This window comes from Pipistrellus hanaki (genome assembly GCF_964339955.1).
Source record: "Pipistrellus hanaki genome assembly, chromosome: 15".
Lineage (NCBI taxonomy): Eukaryota > Metazoa > Chordata > Mammalia > Chiroptera > Vespertilionidae > Pipistrellus > Pipistrellus hanaki.
The window spans coordinates 41,231,507-41,250,673 of record NC_140517.1 but is presented as its reverse complement, the minus strand read 5'-3'; the positions used below and the strand labels follow the sequence as shown (position 1 = coordinate 41,250,673).

At 44.4% G+C, this 19,167-nt stretch overlaps 1 long non-coding RNA gene across 1 annotated transcript; it reads right to left on the bottom strand.

Annotated features, from left to right (window-relative positions):
- Positions 1–4,275: 4,275 nt before the first annotated feature.
- LOC311609982 lies at positions 4,276–13,187 on the bottom strand. The gene is made up of 4 exons (XR_014792879.1): positions 13,020–13,187; positions 5,377–5,508; positions 5,063–5,214; positions 4,276–4,689 (listed from the first exon to the last, which is right to left on the bottom strand). It is a non-coding gene; the product is annotated as an uncharacterized lncRNA (long non-coding RNA).
- Positions 13,188–19,167: the final 5,980 nt, after the last annotated feature.

Here is a 19,167-nt window from a genome sequence, read left to right as displayed (position 1 = left end):
GGCACGACTTTGTTATCCTTTCCCAATAGAAACCATCTTTCAAGTGGGAGGTGGTCTGCATGACCAGCTGGACCTCACAGGATCTTCAAATCCGGCCCTCTCTCCTCTAGACCCTGAAGCATCAGCACACATCATAGCTGTCTTTTCTGTGGCCTTGATTGAATGGCAAAGGTGTGGACAGGCCAGAGAGGGCTGATGCTTGCCATAGACGGTTTGTCTTTCCTGACTTCACTAAAATGTTATTTCTTTCTGGAGATATTCCCTGACTCCTCAAACAGAAGGATCTCTGGTCATGTTCTCTCAGCCTTTCACTCTCTATTTGCAATTCAATTGCCCATTTCCCTGTGGGGAGGGGAGACAGTGGAATCTAATCATTGGGAAGACAAGATGGGCTGTGTTGTTTGTTCTGGCATCAGTCTGAAGTGCAGAACCTGACAAATACTTGGCCCTCAGACACTTTACAAAAGGCATATATATTGTAGAAAAAGTCTTTCAGTAAATAGTTGGGTGCCAATGAAACACAAATTCACAGGTGCCAGAAATAAAGGGCCTGGAAGCCAGAGCCTAATCTGTGTTCTGGGGCCTGAGCAGCCCAGGGAGAGATGTACCAGTGGCTGTGGGAGTTTACGTCGCTAGTGAGGTCACCGCTCATGGCCCATCTAATGCTGGGGTTAGTAATTGAGATTATAACTTAAAACTGAGACATTATAAGGCGATCCAGCTAAGGAACTTTGAAAATCTCTTGTGTTCCCAGAGAAGCAAGAAGGAAGTTGAAATGAATTATAAGGAAACATGTATTCAAGAACTTATACTAAGTATCAGTAAGAACAGCAGATCTGTGCCATCTGATCTAAGGCCCCCATCATCCAAGCCCCCCACCCACTCCAGCTCTGTATGAGGAAAGTAACATTATGAGTGGACCGAGCCACAAAGATAGGTTCCCCTTCTCCCGGCTCCCAGTCAAGGACTATAGGGAGCATCACTTCCAGTGGGAACGGCTGCCAGCCTTACTCAACCCACAGGTCCACGGGTCAGAGGGTAATTTCAGGGAGGTGTGATTGACAGGTTGGGGACTTTTCCCTCCATGTAAATGTCACACATCGGTTCCAGGCTCCCCCCAGCGATAACAGGCTCAGAATACTGGGCTCTCTGTCACTTTTGCCCCAGCTTGTTTGTAGTGAAGATTTTACATGTTGGGGGAAGCAATTCATGAAGGCCAGGCTCTATTAACTGCTGCCTAGTGCCCTGTAAGAAAGCAGAGGGGGCATTGTGAGGAAAGCCCTACACTGTCCTTGCCTCTAGTTCTCAAGCTGGTGGCTCAGAGACAAGATAAGAACAGTGTTTGCTTGGCTGGTGTGGTTCAGAGGTTGAATGGTGACCCATGCACCAAGTCACCAGTTCCATTCCCAGTCAGGGCACATGCCTGGCTTTCATGTTTTATACCCAGCTGATGTTGATGTTTCTCTCTCATTGATTCTAAGTAAGAATGGAGGGAGGGAAGAGATCAACCAAGAACTTATATGTGCACTAGAAGCCCAGTACATAAATTTGTGCGGGGGGCGGAAGGGGGGGCAGTTAGCGCAGATGGTGTCCCTCAGCCCACCTTGCACCCTTTCCAATCTGGAACCCTTCTCACAATCTAGGACTGCTGAATCACAACCATTCTCCTGCCTGGCTTCCTAATTGCCCCTAACCGCTTCTGCCTGCCAGACTGATCACCCCCTAACCACTCCCCTGCCAGCCTGATTGATGCTAACTGCTGCCCTCTCAGCCTGATTGCCCTGAACTACCCTCCCTTAACTCTCCTGTCTTGCAGGCCTGGTCACCCCCAACTGCCTTCTCCTGCTGGCCCAGTAACCCTTAACTGCCCTCCCTTGTCAGCCTGGTTCCCTTCAACTGCTCTCCCCTGGAGAAGGAGAGAGGTAGAACATCAATGAGAGAGAAACATCAACATCAGCTGGGGATAAAACATGAAAGCCAGGCATGTGCCCTGACTGGGAATGGAACTGGTGATGTGGTGCATGGGTCACCATTCAACCTCTGAACCACACCAGCCAAGCAAAGCTCTGTTCTTATCTTGTCTCTGAGCCACCAGCTTGAGAACTGGAGGCAAGGACAGTGGAGGGCTTTCCTCACAATGCCCCCTCTGCTTTCTAAACAGGGCACTGGTCCCCCCCAACTGCCCTCCCCTATTGGCCTTATCACCCACAATTGCCCTCCCCTGCTTGCCTGATCACCCACAACTGCTTCCCCTGCCAACTATCTTGTGGTGGCTATCTTGTTTCCACATGAGGGTGGCCATCTTTGACCACATGGGGGCAGCCATTTTGTGTTGGAGTGATGGTCAATTTGCATATTACTCTTATTATCTAGGATACTCATAACCCATGGACACATACAATACTGTGGTGAAGGCTGGGGGACAGGAGTGAGGAAGAGGGCATGACAAGGGAGGGGTGAACACTTTAAACAATAAAGTTTTATAATACTTTAAACAGTAAAGATAGATCTTTTTTTTTTTTTTTAATTCTTGTAGGGTTGTTTCTGAGGCTGGCTTGGAGGTTAGTTCTGACCCAGGAGGACTCCTATTAGCTGTCAATTTCCCTAGTTCTCCCTAGTTCAACAGCTAGCCTGGGGGTTAGCTTGACACATTGGTGACCACCACCACTTTCATTTTTAACAAGAGCCCTTCACCATGAACTCCCCCCACACATTTCTGTCCCAAATAAAATCACTTTCTAGGGAAGAACGTTGAAACTCCCTGTTCTCTTTAAAAATAGTTTTATATTTATTAAATTGATTGGGGTGACATTGGTCAACATGACATAATAGGTTTTAGGTGTGGGTTCCTATGTTACAAGATCTGTCCATGGCACCATGTGCCCACCATCCAAAGTTAAATCTTCTCATCCCCTTATATTAGGACCATTTATCCCCTTCCCCACTTTTTAATGTGTTTTAATTGATTGATTTTTGTTTTGTTTTGTTTTTGAGAGAGAGGGAGGAAGTGAGAAGGAGAGAGCTAGAACATCAATGAGAGAGAAACAACAATATCAGCTGCCTCCTGCACACCCTCTCCTGGGGATAAAACCTGAAAGCCAGGCATGTGCCCTGACTGGGAATGGAACTGGTGACCTCCTGGTTCATGGGTCACCACTCAACCTCTGAACCACACCAGCCAAGCAAAGCTCTGTTCTTATCTTGTCCCTGAGCCACCAGCTTGAGATCTGGAGGCAAGGACAGTGGAGGGCTTTCCTCAGAATGCCCCCTCTGCTTTATAAACAGAGCACTGGGCAGGGGATAATAGACCCTGGTTTTCATGAATTGCTTCTCCCAACATGGAAAATCTTCACTACAAACAAGCTGGGGCAAAAGTGACAGAGAGCCCAGTATTCTGAGCCTGTTATCGCTGGGGGGAGCCTGGAACCGATGTGTGACATCTACAAGGAGGGAAAAGTCCCCAACCTGTCAATCACACCTCCCTGAAATTACCCTCTGACCCGTGGACCTGCGAGGTTGAGTAAGGCTGGCAGCCTTTCCCACTGGAGGTGATGCTCCCTATAGTCCTTGACTGGGAGCCCGGAGAAGGGGAACCTATCTTTGTGGCTCGGTCCACTCATAATGTTACTTTCCTCATACAGAGCTGGAGTGGGTGGTGCGCATGGAGGGTGGGGGGCGTAGATCAGATGGCACAGATCTGCTGTTCTTACTGATACTTAGTATAAGTTCTTGAATACATGTTTCCTTATAATCTATTTCAACTTCCTTCTTGCTTCTATGGGAACACAAGAGATTTTCAAAGTTCCTTAACTGGATGGCCTTATAATGACTCAGTTTTAAGTTATAATCTCAATTACTAACCCCAGCATTAGATTGGCCATCAGCGGTGACCTCACTAGCGACTTAAAGCTCCCACAGCCACTGGTACATCTCTCCATGGGCTGCTCAGGCCCCAGAACACAGGTTCGGCTCCAGCTTCCGGGCCTTTTATTTCTGGCACCTGTGAATTTGTGTTTCATTGGCACCCAACTATTTACTGAAAGACTTTTTCTACAATATATGCCTTTTGCAAAGTGTTTGAGGGCCAAGTATTTGTCAGGTTCTGCACTTCAGACTGATGCCAGAACAAACAACACAGCCCATCTTGTCTTCCCAATGATTACATTCCACTGTCCCCTCTCTCCCGGGGGAATGGGCAGTTGAATTGCAAATAGAGAGTGAAAGGCTGAGAGAACATGACCAGAGATACTTCCGTTTAAGGAGTCAGGGAATATCTCCAGAAAGAAATAACATTTTAGTGAAGTCAGGAAAGACAAACCATCTATGGCAGGCATCAGCCCTCTCTGGCCTCTCCACACCTTTGCCATTCAATCAAGGCCACAGAAAAGACAGCTATGATGTGTGCTGATGCTTCAGGGTCTGGAGGAGGAGAGGGCCAGATATGAAGATCCTGTGAGATCCAGCTGGTCATGCAGAACACCTCCCACCTGAAAGATTGTTTCTTTCGGGAAAGGATAACAAAGTCGTGCCTGCAGAGAAATCATTTTATTGCCAGGCAAGGGGTCTTGAGTTGCAGGGAAAGGATGTCACCTCTGTCACTCAGAGAATGCCTTCCATGCTTGAGATGTCTTGGCTTTCTGCCCTTCTGTTTCAAAGTCTTGACTGGATCCATGGCTGTCCGTAGGGTCCCTCAAAAGACATGAAACAGGGTCTTGATGTCAATGTGAATGTGATCTATTTATTTCTTCCAATCAGCCCCTTGGAGTGTTTCTTTTCGTCCTTTCTTCTTGCTCTCTGCCAGCACTACTCCGTACTCTGGCTCTCTCACACTCCCTCAAAAGACTATGCATTCTCCTTACCTGGTTTGGCTCAGTGGATAGAGCCTCAGCCTGTGGACTGAAGGGTCCCAGGTTCAATTCAGGTCAAGGACACATGCCCAGGTTGCAGGCTCAACATTTACGTCTCCTCCGTCCTCTCCATATCACCTGACTCCATTTCTCTATCCAGCTCTGTCCTTCCATACTCATCCCTGTCTTTTCTCCTCCTCCCCAGGCTCTCTTACCCTGTGCTAGAAGGTCGAGCAGAGCTTCCAAGCTCCATCCCTGTCATAGTTTTCAGAGATTGAGCACCATACCGTCAAGAAACCCCCATGGTCTGTGCATCGCGAATATGATTTGCCATTATAGATAAAGGGGAAGACACATTTGGCTCGGTCTGAAAAGTAGAAGCAAAGGGTGTGGAAATTAGCTGTGGTGAGATTGTGTTCGTCTTAGCTAGAGAAAGGGGACGTGAATGGAACACCGGGGGCTGGGTGAGGAGAGGATTCCAAATAGGAGTCAATTATGGAGATCCCCCACATGCTCCTCACATGCTTACCATTTTTTGCGCAATATTTCCATCTCCCTGAATATTCTGGGTCTAGAGAACACCAAAAGTATCCGGAGCCAGCCTTCGTGCAATCAAAATATTTACTGCCACCATAGGTAAACGGGAAAGCACAGGGTTCCTCTGAAAAAAAGAAGCAGGCATTATTCTCCTCACAACTCCTAGGCACCATTTGCTCTGCGGTAATTCTGGCTACGTTTCTGTTCAAGCCAACCCACCCCGATAAAGGGCCTGCGTGGCCGCAGCCCCCTGCTAAGCACCAGGGGTCTCCAGATTTATATGGCCTGGTGCCTGTCCTGTGACAGTTGTAACGACCCTTGACAATATTTACCCAGAGACATTCATTTCTTATGGGCTTGGGAGTGCCAGGAGGCAGATAAGTTTGCTAGATCACAAAGCAGCCTGATTTTGGATTACAATTTCTTTTAATCCTTACCCAATGATATGTTTTTATTGATTTTTAGACAGACAAAAAGAGATGAAGGGAGACACAGAGAGAAACATCCCTCAGTTGCCTCCTATACACGTCCAGATAGGGGATCAAACCGGAAACCTATAAGTATGTGCCCTGACAACAAATTGAACTCACAACCTTTTGCTGACCCTCCAACCAACGGAGGCATCTGGCCAGGGCTAGGATCATAATTCTTTATACCCTGCTGACTTGTTGTGTCAGGAGCTGCAGCTTCACCCGATTCAACACCAAAAATCTAAGTCCATGTCATATATATGAACACAGATGATGTCTCCTTATTATTGTTAATAGTCTTAGTCTACCTCACATCATTCAGAATCCCAATTACAATCCACATTCATGGGGTAACAAAATGAGTTTCAGTGTGCACCGAGTTGGCACTTCATTAGGTTGAGGAGGAAAACTATGGAAACCAGAGAGTCCTTCGTGGCCAAGGCAACTTTGGCTTGAATGAATTCTCTCAACTGCATCACTGAACTTACTGGTGGCAAAGCTCACCTCTCTGAAACTCATTTGCCTATTTTTTTCTGTTTGAGTAACCTCTGCCCCCACTCAGTCCTGCCTGTGCTTCTTAAACAGGCTCCCTGAGTAGAACGCCATCCCTTGGAATGAGGCCTGATCCTGATACTCCAGGCCCACTGTCTATCAGTGGCTTGACCTTATTGACTAAACACCTAGGGGGAGAGAGAGGGGAGAGGTGCACCTCCCCCTCCCATTACTGAGAGGGCAGTCTTAGCCCATGCATGTAAAATACCTTTGAAGGATGCTGATAGCAGTTGCCACCTAACATTAGTTTGTTTGATTCTATTATTACTTTTCTTTTCACTATTTTCCAACATTTCTTATAAAAGTGTAACATGCTAATTAGACAGGACAGCTGAACAACCTTCCAGATGTCATTCCTGACATCCTTCTGGACAAAGCTACTGCAGCAAGTGGCAAAGCAAAGGTGGTTAGGGGCAATCAGACAGGGAGGTAAGTAGTTAGGGGTGATTTGGAAGGCAGATGAGTGATTAGGAATGATCAGGCAGGCAGAGTGTTTAAGGGCGATCAGGAAGGCAGGCAAGCAGATAGGGGTGATCAGGCAGGCAGACAAGTGGTTAAGGGCAATTAGGTAGGCAGGCAGAGGCAATTGGGCGCAATCAGGCCAACAGGATAGCAGTTAGGGGCGATCAGGAAGGCAGGAGAGCCATTAGGGGTATCAGGCAGATACGCAAAGTGGTTAGGAGCAATCATGTAGGCAGGCAGAGTAGTTAGAGTTGATCAGGCAGGCAGGCAGGCAGAAGAGCGGTTAGGAGCCAGTGGTTCCAGATTGTGAGAGTGATGTCCAACTGCTGGTTTAGGGATGACTTCACCAGTTAGATATCCCCTGAGTGGTCCCAGATTGTGAGAGGGTGTAGGTGGGGATGAGGGACCCCCCAGCCCATGCACGAATTTTGTGTGCCATGCCTCTAGTGTAAGTATGTTCCCTAGATTTGGCCTGTAATCAGGGCCATCTTCCCTGGCTGCCTACAGCTGGCCCCGCACCTTACAGCCACCCACTCCAGTTTCCCTCTTGCCATCAGGCAATTTGAGCCTGTCAGCCAGGGAAAGGGATCAAGAGGTGGTTTGTGCGCCTCATAGTGATTGGTCTAGCGGTTGTTCTGGTAGTTTCACCAATAGGGTCAATATTTGCATATTACCCTTTTAATATATAGGATATATACAGCTAATATGCTAAATGTCCTTCCATCCATCCAACAGGTCGCTATGACATGCACCAACCACCAGGTGGCAGATGCTCAATGAAGGAGTTGTGTGACACACAGAGAAATGGCACCAAGTACCTGGCACCCACAAAGCAAAACTCAGATGATTCTCTCAAGTGGAGCACAGGCCCTGGCACCACCCCGGAGGGAGAGCCCACCAAATCGCAGCTAATGCTGCCAAAACACCATGGTACAAAATGTACCCCACAGCCCAGACCGGCCGAGAAACGGTCGCTGTGGGCACCAGGTAATGACATCATATAGCAAGGCCTGGCTTTCTTGACCTAGTGATGATTAGCCTCCTTGCAGTTTCTTCAGCCCAGAAACATGACTTGCTTTATAGCCAGGTGGAAACACTATACTGTAACCAAATGTCTGTGAAGCGTTTTCCTGTGCCTCATCTCATTTGATCCTCACAGAAGTCCAGGAGTAGGTAGATAGTAGACTCGGTGGAATTCTATTTTCTTTCTTTAGCGGAAAAACGGAGATTTAGAGAGCTTAGAAACTTGACCAACAGAAAAGAAATAAGAAATGGTGGACCTGGAAAATGACTTCAAGTTTTTTCAATATGCAGAACGTAGTCAAACACTGCTGCAGTTAAATATTTAACCCTTTGTTCTCCCTGTGTGATCTACAATAATAATCTGCTTCATGTTGATATTTACTGCTGTGTTTCTGACAATTACCTAAAAGAAAAGTTGGGATGCTTCACTGGGCTGAAAAAAAGTTTAGATAAATCAGAAAGCAGGTCTAGTTAAGCAAGTTTATTCTATATACATAAAAGGCTAAGTTGACTCATGCATGTGTGATACATATAAAGCTCTTGCTGGCTTCACTCAATAAATCACAGTTGTTGTCTTTTGTGAATTTGGTTAACACTTCTATTATAGAGAAAGGGCAAATAGCAATATCAAAATATTTCTTCTAATTAATTTCCTTTCAATGTGCATGAATTTGTGTACCAGGCCACTAGTCTGAAATAATTGGAGAGCAGGTCCCAGGCTACAACTGAGCTGGAAAAAATACAGGGTAGAGGAGATTGAAGGAGGAGAAGAGAGATGGATGGGGATGGTTTGAGTCCATTTGATGGCAGAAATGCTCTGCAGCTCTAACTTTTTTCACATTAAAACATTATAATTTTGTATGTGATAAGAACACCAAGTGTGAGCTCCATGGATCTACTCTACAGCATAGTGGATATAGTTAACAACACTGTATTTTCTTCACATTTTGAAGGCCATTTTAATAGAAACAGGTACATGAGAAAGCTACCAGACATAACAGATTAGTAAGAATCTTACACTTTCTCATTGCAATCACACTGACAGCTAAGGGTTAAATGGCCAAATGGGACTCAACTCATACCACATTAATAATGCATTTGCCCTGACAATATGGCTTCCCTGTTACCCTGAACACGTGCCCCTATTTACTTCAAAAACTCACGGTGAACAATATATGAAACCTGTGTGAAGGGGCCCATGTCTGGAACACTTGAAAGCAAATTTAGTAGTGAGGCAGCTATTGTGGGGATTGATAGTTATTAGCACTATGAGCTTTTGAGTCAGACTGATGAGGCTTATACTTCAGAGACTTGTTTAAAACAGCAAGTTCATAATAGAGTTTGGCCACCCTGGGCAATGTGGCTCAGTTAGTTGGAGCATTGTCCCATATACCAAAGGGTCAACGGCTGGCATCCCAGTTAGGCCACATATGTAGGTAGTGGGTTCAGTCATCAATTGGGGCCCATAGAGAAGGCAATGAATCAATGTTTCCCTCTCACATCAATGTTTCTCTCCCCCCCTCTCTCTCTGTCTTCCTCTCTATCTAACATCAATAAAAACACATCCTCAGAGAGGATTTTAAAAACACTGTTTGGCCCTGAGGCACACTCAAGAACATTATTATTATTTAATGGATGTAAGATGCACCAAATCGTGCGTAGGTACAGTCCTCAAGCCTAGCCTGTGATCAGGGCCATCTTCCCCGGCTGCCAGCATCTGGCCCTGCCCCTGCCACCACCCACATCAGTTCCCCATTCACCATCCAGCAATGAAAGCCTGAAGGCCATGGGAGGGACCGAGAGATTGGCTGTTCCCGCCCACTTGCCAGCCCCACCACAGCTGCCCTTCTCCCTCTGTGTTTAGGGTGACTGGCAAGGTGGGTGCTTGGCCTGGTGCAACCCACATCCCCCACCATGCACCCCGGGTCCGTCCCCCTTTGCCATTGGCGATCAGATCCTACTGGATGGAGAAATGGTCTGAGATGTGGTCAGTGAAATTATAGTGACCTATTAAGCAGTCATTCTGGTTCTTCTGCCATTATGGTGTGTGGTTTTTTTTTTATATAGGATTATTATTAATACTGGTGGCCCAGAACACAAAAGTTAATGCACAGGGGTGTTCCTCAACCTGGACTGAAACCTCTTTAATCTGGGACCCTTTAGGGGATGTTTAAGCCCAATCAATCTAGCAATCCAGGACCACTGGATCCTAACTGCTCACCTGCCTGCCTGCCAAATTGTCCCTAACCACTCTGCCTGCTGACCTGCTTGCCCCGATCTGTCCCCCTTGCTGGCTTGATCACCCCCAACTGCCCTCCCCTCTTTGAATGATCGCCTCTGCCTCGGCCCTGCCCTTGTGGATTTGTCCAGAAGGACATCCAGGAAAGTCTCCTGGAAGGTCTCCCAATCTAATTTGCATTTTACCCTTTTATTAGTATAGATAGAGGCATGGTGCACGGTGGGAGCCAGCTGGTCTGCCATCAAGGGTGTACCAGATCAGGGTTGGGGTCGCCTTGGGTAGGGCCAGTCTGGTGAGGGGCCTGGGGTATTTTGCAAGCTGGCCACACCCCTATCAGGCCTGCCATGCCCCCACAAAGCGGCATGGCCGCCCAGGGCAAGGGCCATTTAAGGGTTGTTTGCAGGTCAGCCAAGCCCCCAGCTTTGTCTGGGAGGATGTCCAGAAGTTCTCTGGATACAACCAAGATGATGGCATAGGTAAACACCTAAACTGCTGCCTCGCACAACAATTTCAAAACTAAAACTAAAAGACAAAATGTCTGTCACCCACAACCACAGGAAAGCTGGCTGAGTGGAAGTTCTTCAACTTGAAGGAAAGAGAAAAGAGCATTGAGACGTGCACAGGCGCTGAAAAGCTGAGGTACGAAGATGCACAAACCAGGCTGGTGGTGGGCGTTGCTTTTTTCAACCTGAAGGGAGACAAACACCCGATTACTCTGAAATCCAGTTTCTGGATAGAAACAGGGGACCCAAACTCCTATGGGGAGAAGATGGACTGTCTGCCATCTGGTTGGAAAGTGAGGGGGCCTTGTTTTCAGAGCTGCAGGCAGGAATAATTGTTTACTGTGCTGGTGCCCTAGACATGGGGACACGGTTGGAGACGCAGAGATGGCTGACTGGCAGCCGTCACTTTTTGCCATGCCCTAGCCTAGTGATATCCTGAGACCCTGCCACACACAATCTATAATCACTCCCAAGCACCAAGCAACAGTTTTTAAATATGAATGGATTTCCCAATCACACCTTAACCTAGCAAACTACAGCCCTGGTCAGACAGTTCCAAAACCTCCAAACCCCAAGCAAAAAGTAGAGCACTGCAGTTATCAGTATAGCTTCTGCTGGGAGACCTAAGACAATAGCTGACCTGCACCCCATTGGAGATCCAGAAGCCAGTGTACCAAGTGGTCAGCGTGAGACACCAGATTTCAACTCCTCATATCCATAAGTGACACATTCAAGAGGCAGACTCAATGAGCACCAAAGGCCCACTGATATAAGTCCAGCCCCATAAGTATGTCTCCAACCCAGCAGTTCTTCCATTATAGACACAGTGGGTCCTCACAGACAATTAGCCTGGAGGTCAATTCCTCTCAGTGTACCAATAGCAATTAAGGCTTAACTACACCAAGACGTGTACTCAGCCTATCAAGGGTTGTACCAAGAGTGTCTACCTCAGGTGATTGGGGAAGTTTAACTTCTGGCCCCTGTGGGTCACCTACCACAAAAAGCCACTCCATCAACACAGGGAAGCAGACAAAATGTGGAGACAAAAAAACATGTCACGAGTGAAAGAAATGGAGGAAAGCAAACTACTGCACATAGGGTTCAAAACCACATTTATTAGGTTACTCAAGAATCTTCTAAAAACTACAGAGAAACTTGATGAGAACTCTAAGGAGCTTAGTGATACTTTCAAGGACCTTAATGAGAATGCAAAAATAGAAAAGGACCAATTAGAAGTTAAGCATCACTGTGTCAAATAAAGATTATACAGAAACTCAACTGTCGACCATCGTATCGCAAGAATGGAACCAAAAATCTGAAATATGAGGAAATAACAAAACACCCAACCAGAAAAACAGAAAGAAAAAAGAATCCAAAAATATGAAGAAAGTGTAAGGAGCCTCTGGGACAACTTTAAGCATGCCAACATCAGAATTATGCGAGTTCCAGAAGAGAGAGAAGAAAATATTTAAAACCTAGAAGAAATAATGACAGAAAACTCTCCCTACCTGCGGAAAGAGTTAGACTTAAAAGTCAAGGAAATGCACAGAACCCCAAACAAAAGAAATCCAAAGAGGACCACACTAAGACACATCATAATTAAAATGCCAATGGCAAAAGACAAAGAATCTTGAAAGCAGCAAGAGAAAAACAGTTAGTTACCTGCAAGGGAGCACCCCTACAAATGTCAGCTGATTTCTCAACAGAAACTAGGCAGGCCAGAAGGGAGTGGCAAGCAATATTCAAAGTGATGAACAGCAAGTACCTACAACCAAGATTACTCCACACAGCAAAGCTATCATTCAGAATTGAAGGTCAGATAAAGAGCTTCGCAGGCAAGAAACAGCTAAAGGAGTTCATCACCACTAAACCAGGATTACATGAAATGTTGAAGGGTATTCTTTAAGAAGACGAAGAATAAAAGGTAAAGATAAAAATTATGGACAACAAAATGACATCAAATACATACCTACCAACAAGTGAATCTAAAAATCAAGTGAATAAAAAAATCTGATGAACAGAATGGATTGATTTATATAACAGAATCAGGGACATAGAAAGGGAGTGGACTGACAATTCTCAGGGGGAAAGGTTGTGAGGGGTACGGGAAGAAATTGGACAAAATTTTTACACCTTTGGATGAAGAAAGGGGCAGGGGGTAAGTGTATGTGGTAGGGTGGGGAATCAGACGGAGAGGAGCTATGGGGACACCTGTAATAATCTGAACAATAAAGAAATTATTAAAAAAAACCATAAGGTCTCTGGCAGCTCTGCTGGTATAATTACGGAATTACCCTTTTTGTATATATTATTATTAATTTTATCATTCAACCCATTTCTGGTGCACTTTCTTCCACCTCAGTCTCAGCCTCTCTCCCCGCCTTACCTTCACTTTCAGAATTGCCCACTTGTAGAATTGCACAGGCACCCGCGAAGATAAGAAAGATCCCAGCGCCCAGAGCCATAGCTGCTGGCCTTCCTGTGACTGATGAATGTCAGCCTGTGCTGCCTTTTATATAACGTGCTTCCCTCACACCACCCCCAGCAACCAGATAAGAATCAACCTCCTCAAGGCAGTGCATGTGTGTTTCTAAGCCTGAGAGCATGAAGTTCAAGATTATCTCTCAGCTGAAATCACAGGATGTTGACTCACAGCTTAATGTCCTTGAGTCTGAGAAGCTTAAAATGCATTTAAAATGAGGCATAGATGTTTGTAAAATTCCTTTGTTTAAGAGTTTCATGACCAGGCAAAAGGGAGAGGGAAAGATGAAAAGGACCTCTGCTCTCACAGGGTATTCAACCCCATGGATATGGACTATACCTTGGTAAAGGCCAAGGAAGCTGGAGGTGGAGGTGGGCAAAGAGGGAAGGGGGTCTCCTGCAATAATGTCAACATTAAAAAATTTTTAATTAAAAAAATACTAAAATGGCCCCCTGGCATGGCTCAGTGGTTGAACATTGACCTGTGAACCAGGAGATCATAGTTCAAATCCAGGTCAGGACAAATGCCCAGATTGCAGCCTTGATCCCCACAAGGGAGCTTGCAGGAGGCAACCAATCAGTGATTCTTTCTCATCATTGATGTTTCTCTCACTCTTCCTCTCTCTTCCTCTCTGAAATCAATAAAAAGTATTTTTAAATACTAAAATGAATAAATAAAATAAATTTAAAAAAGAACTAAATCCATTTGATTTCCTGACTGTAAACTCTAGATTGAGAGCCCAACAAGTTCGTCTGTCAGAGTCTCAGAGATGTGTGAGAAGATTACCATGCAATTCTCCATTTAGGAGGAAACTGAGGCTCAGGAAACTCCTCAAGGGCACAGGGTGAGTTAGAACCACCCAGCTTCCCTACCTGGTTTTGCTCAGTGGGTAGAGTGTGGGCCTGAGGACTGAAGGGTTTCAGGTTCAATCTGGACAAGAGCACACACCTCCATTCCAGGCTTGATACCAGCCCTGGTCGGACATGTGTGGGAGGCAACCAACCTATGTTACTCTCTCACATCAATATTTCTCTCTCTGTCTCTCCACCTCCCTTCCACTCTCTCTAAATGTCAATGGAAAAATATCCCTGGGTGAGGATTAACCTAGAAACATTTTTTAATAACTAAGTAAATAAAATCTTCAGCTTCGGGGACATTTTCAGAGTAGGTGTTTCCGTGACACATTCACCCTTGACCATATTTATCTCCTCCAAAATGTTTCCATACCCTGGCTCAAAATTCAAGTAACACTGGAAACACAGCTCATTTTCTAGACCAAAAAGGCCTAGAGCCCTCATCTACTTGTTATGAAATACTTCTCTTCCTTTGAGCCTCAGTTCCTCACTTGCAAAATGTATGTCACAATCCCTTTCTCTCAGGGCTTAGAGCTGGTGTGGATGCTCTACAGACAGCAGGTGCTCTGTGAAAGCCACCTCACTCTCGTGGGAATCCGTGGGCCATTTGTTTACCATTGTGAATAAAGAATAAAATACTTAGGAATGGATTTAGCAAAAGAAATTTAAAAATATACTCAGCAAACTACAGCACATGGTTGAAGGATATTAAAGAAGACCTAGCCCAGGTGTCACGGCTCAGTGGTTGAAGATCAACATATGAACCAGGAGGTCACAGTTCAATTCCAGGTCAGGGCACATGCCTAGGTTGCAGGTTCGATCCTCAATAGGGGGTATGTCGGAGGCAGTAGATCAATGAGTCTCTCTCATCATTGATGTTTCTATTTCTCTCTTCCTCTCCTTTTCTCTTTTAAATCAATAAAAATATATTATTTCTAAAAATAAAAAGAATGAAATGCCCTGACCAGTGTGGGCATCATCCATGCACCTAAAAGTTGCTGGTTCAATTCCCAATCAGCTCACATGCCCAAGTTGCAGGTTCAATCCTCAGTAGGAAGCGTGCAGGAGGCAGCCAATGGGTGTTTCTCTCTCATATCAGTGTTTCTCACTTTCTCTCTTTTTCTCTTCCTCTCTCTCTCTAGAAAAATCAATGAAATATATTTCTAAATGACGTAATCATACATACCACATAAATAAATCTTGAAGACATGATGCTAAGTGAAAGAAAACAGGTGCCAATACAACATGTGCTATGACTCCATTTATATAAAATACCCAAAATAGCCATAACTGGTTTGGCTCAGTGGATAGAGCATCGGCCTGCAGACTCAAGAATCCCAGGTTCAATTCCAGTCAAGGGCATGTACGTTGGTTGCAGGCAAATCCCCATTGGGGGCTATGCATGAGGCAGCTGATTGATGTGTCCCTCTTATCAATGTTTCTAACTATCCCTCTCTCTCTGCCTTCCTCTCTATACAAAATTAATAAAATATATTTTTTTTCTAAATGTCCAAAATAGGCAAGTCTATAAAGACAAAATCCATCAGTGCTTGCCAAAGCCTGGGAGGTGGGAAGTGGAGAACTAATGTTGGGTCCTGGGTTTCTCTTGCAGCGAATGAATCTGTCCTAAAAATTAATTGTGGTGATGAGTACACAGCTATGAATAGACCAAAGACCATTGAATTGTATACCTTAAATCAATAAGTTGTGTGACATGTGAATTGCATTACTGCAAAGCTGTTCTCAGAAACTGGCAGGTGGAAACATTTGAGATCTTGTTCCCCAGCATATGTTGTTAATTCGGCTCCACTAAACTCTTATAAGATGTACCCACAATAAAATAAACTAATGAAAATTTTAAAAACTGGGAAGGCATTCGTAAGGTCATTTCGCATTTTACAGCAGATTTGACAGAGGCCCACATGGTATCCTCGCCCCTGGCTTTATGGGGGACCTCCTTCTGGCAGCCTGGTCAGGAACCTCAGAATCCAGGCCTGTTTTATGCATTTTCCGGCTAGAACGACCTTGGGGAAAGATTTTAATTGCTCTGGCCCTGTCTTGTCATCTATAAAATGAAAATACCAATAACTTCCATCCCTAGTTTTATTACCAGATTCAAACCAGAAAACATATGATAATAATTAAAAGCTCCCTAGCCATTGTGGCCCAGGTGGTTGGACCATTGTCCCCATACACCTAGAGCTGGCAGGTTTGATATCTGATCAGGGCACATACCCAGGTTGCAGGTTTGATCTTGATTGATGTTCTCACATTGATATTTCTCTCTCTAAAATAAATAATCATATCCCTGTGTGAAGATTAAAAAAAAATGTTCAAAGGACCAAATGGAAATTTTGGAGTTTAAAAGTATGATGATGCCGCCAAAACCGGTTTGACTCATTTGTAGAGCATTGGTCTGTGAACTGAAAGGTCCCAGGTTCGATTCTGGTCAGGGGCATGTACATTGCTTGTGGGCACATCCCCAGTAGGGGGTGGGCAAGAGGCAGCTGGTCAATGTTTCTCTCTCATCGACATTTCTAGCTCTCTATTCCTTTGTATTATTCTCTGTAAAAAAATCAATAATATATATATATATATATATATTTTTTAAAGTATGTTGATGAAAATTAAAAACTCACTAGAGGGACTCAAAAGCAGGTCTGAACTAGCAAAAAAAAAATGTTGGCAAACTTGATAAGTGAATAAAAGTATCCAATCTGAAGAGAAGGAGGAATAAAAATGAACAGAACCTCAAAGACCTGTGGGACACCATCCATAGAACAACATACACTTAATAGAAGTACGAGAAGGAAAAGAGAGGAAAGGGCAGAAGTAAGATCAGTTTGGGGAGTACTGGCATCTTAACATTGTTGTCTCCTCACCACACACATGGGATGTCTTACCACTGATTTAGGTCTTTTTCCATTTCTTTCTACAATGCTCTGTAGATATCAACAGGTGGATTTTATGATGTGTAAATTATACTTCAATAAAGCAAGAGTGAAAAACAATAGTAACAGGAAATTTCTGGGGTACTTACACTGGGTTCCACGATCTGGATTATTATTCAGTCAGCAGGAGAGATGGACATTGTGTTTTTCCTTTCCAGGCATTGAAGTTTCTAAATGCTAGCCAGAAAGCCCTAGGCATTTCTCCTGGGGTCCATCTATGTGCTTCCTGCATCCACCTCATAAATTTCCGAAATTCCTGTGGAGCTAAGAACACCAGACAGACTTCCTCCCTTGTTGCTCCAAGCCTGCCTCCTCCAGCCCCAGCTTACTAGCTCTGCTCCTGACTGCACCACAGGTGGGCCTGGGTGGGGTGCGATGCCTCCTCTCCTGGGCTGTGAATGCATGTGATATGTGATTAGATGCTGCTGTTGATCTGATCTGTGCACTGGTGGGTGCTGTGCATGGGGTCATCTCGTACTATTTAAGGTGGGGTGTCCCTCCCTCACCAATGGTGTGACCAGGAGGTGATCAGAACAACATAGCTATTTCCTTCACAATCCTACCAGGACTGTGGAAAGAGTGGGTCAGTCCTGGCCAACACCTCTCTCTCTCTCTCTCTCTCTCTCTCTCTCTCTCTCTCTCTCTCTCTCTCTCTCTTAAAATCAATGCAATTTTCTTTTAAAAAATAGTGGGGACTTTGGTTCACTTCTTTGGCAGCCTACAGACTGCTACCCTCCTCCTCCTAGAAGTCTGTTGTGACTCACTGTTTCTGGTCCCAGACCCCACACTGAAAAGAAAAAAAAAGGAAAAAACTGACATATCTCTCCTCTCTCTCTCTCTCCTCCCCTTTGCATCTGAATATATATTTCTATCTCTCAGACCTTGCATAAATATCTCTGTGATCCCAGGCTTTTAGAAAATACAAGAGGTTATTTTTAATAGTCAAAGATGCTAGGAAATGATTCACTGGAAATCTTGGCTTAATGGGGGGGGGGACTATTAATAAATCACAAGGACAAATTCTAGACAGAGTAGGAATATTCATCAGACATGGTCAGTTATAAATTGCTTTCTCTCAAGTTCAAAGAGCATGTGGCAAAGTTAAAGTTGTAAATAGTTCATCCCAAGGTAAATTAGTCAAGCATTCTGAAAGTGTTTTACTCTTAATGTGGTATACAGGGAGATATAAGAATAAGTTCAATCATTTTATCAGTCATTGTTTTATCCATGTTTTTTTTTAACTTAATAAATCTTTATTGTCCAGATTTTTACAATTGTTTCTTCTTTTTCCCCCAATAGGTCCCCTCCATGACTTTCCCACTCCACCCTATGCCCTAACCTCCCCCAACTGTCTGCATCCATAAGTGTACAATTTTTATCCAGTCTCTTCTGTACCCCCCTGAGAATTATTAATACCTTTCCAGTCTGTGCTCATGATTCTATTATATTCATCATTCTTCTCTTCCTTAGATTTTTAATTCACTTGATATTTCGTTTGACTTATTGATAGATATGTATTTGTTGTTCAAAATTTTTACCTTCACCTTTTCTTCTTCTTCCTCTTCTTAACAAATACCTTTCAGCATTTCATATAATTTTGATTTCGTGGTGATGAACTCCTTCAGCTTTTTCTTATCCGGAAAGCTCTTTATCTGACCTTCAATTCTGAATGATAGCTTTGCTGAGTAGAACAATCTTGATTGTAGGTTCTTGCTATTCATCATTTGGAATATTTCTTGCCACTCCCTTCTGGCATGCATAGTTTCTGTTGACAAATCAACTGACAATTATATAAGTGCTCCCTTGTAGTAATGAAATGTTTTTTTCTTGCTGCTTTTAATATTCTCTCTTTGTCTTTTGCTTTTGCCATTTTAATTCTGATGTGTCTTGGTGTGGTCCTCTTTGGATTCCTCTTGTTTGGGGTTCTGTGGGCTTCCTGGACTTTTAAATCTATTTATTTCATCAGGAGAGGGAAGTGTTCAGTCATTATTTCTTCAAACAGGTTTTCAGTATCTTGCTCTCTCTCTCTCTTCTTCTTGCATCCCAAAAATCCAGATGTTTGTACGCTTGAAGTTGTCCCAGAGGGTCCTCACACTATCTTCATATTTTTGGATCCTTTTTTCTTTTTGCTTTTCCAGTTTAGTGTTTTTTCCTTCTTTGTATTTCAAATCTTTGACTTGATTCTTGCATTCCTCTAGTCTGCTGTTGGGTCTCTGGATAATATTTTTTGTTTCAGTCAGTGTATGT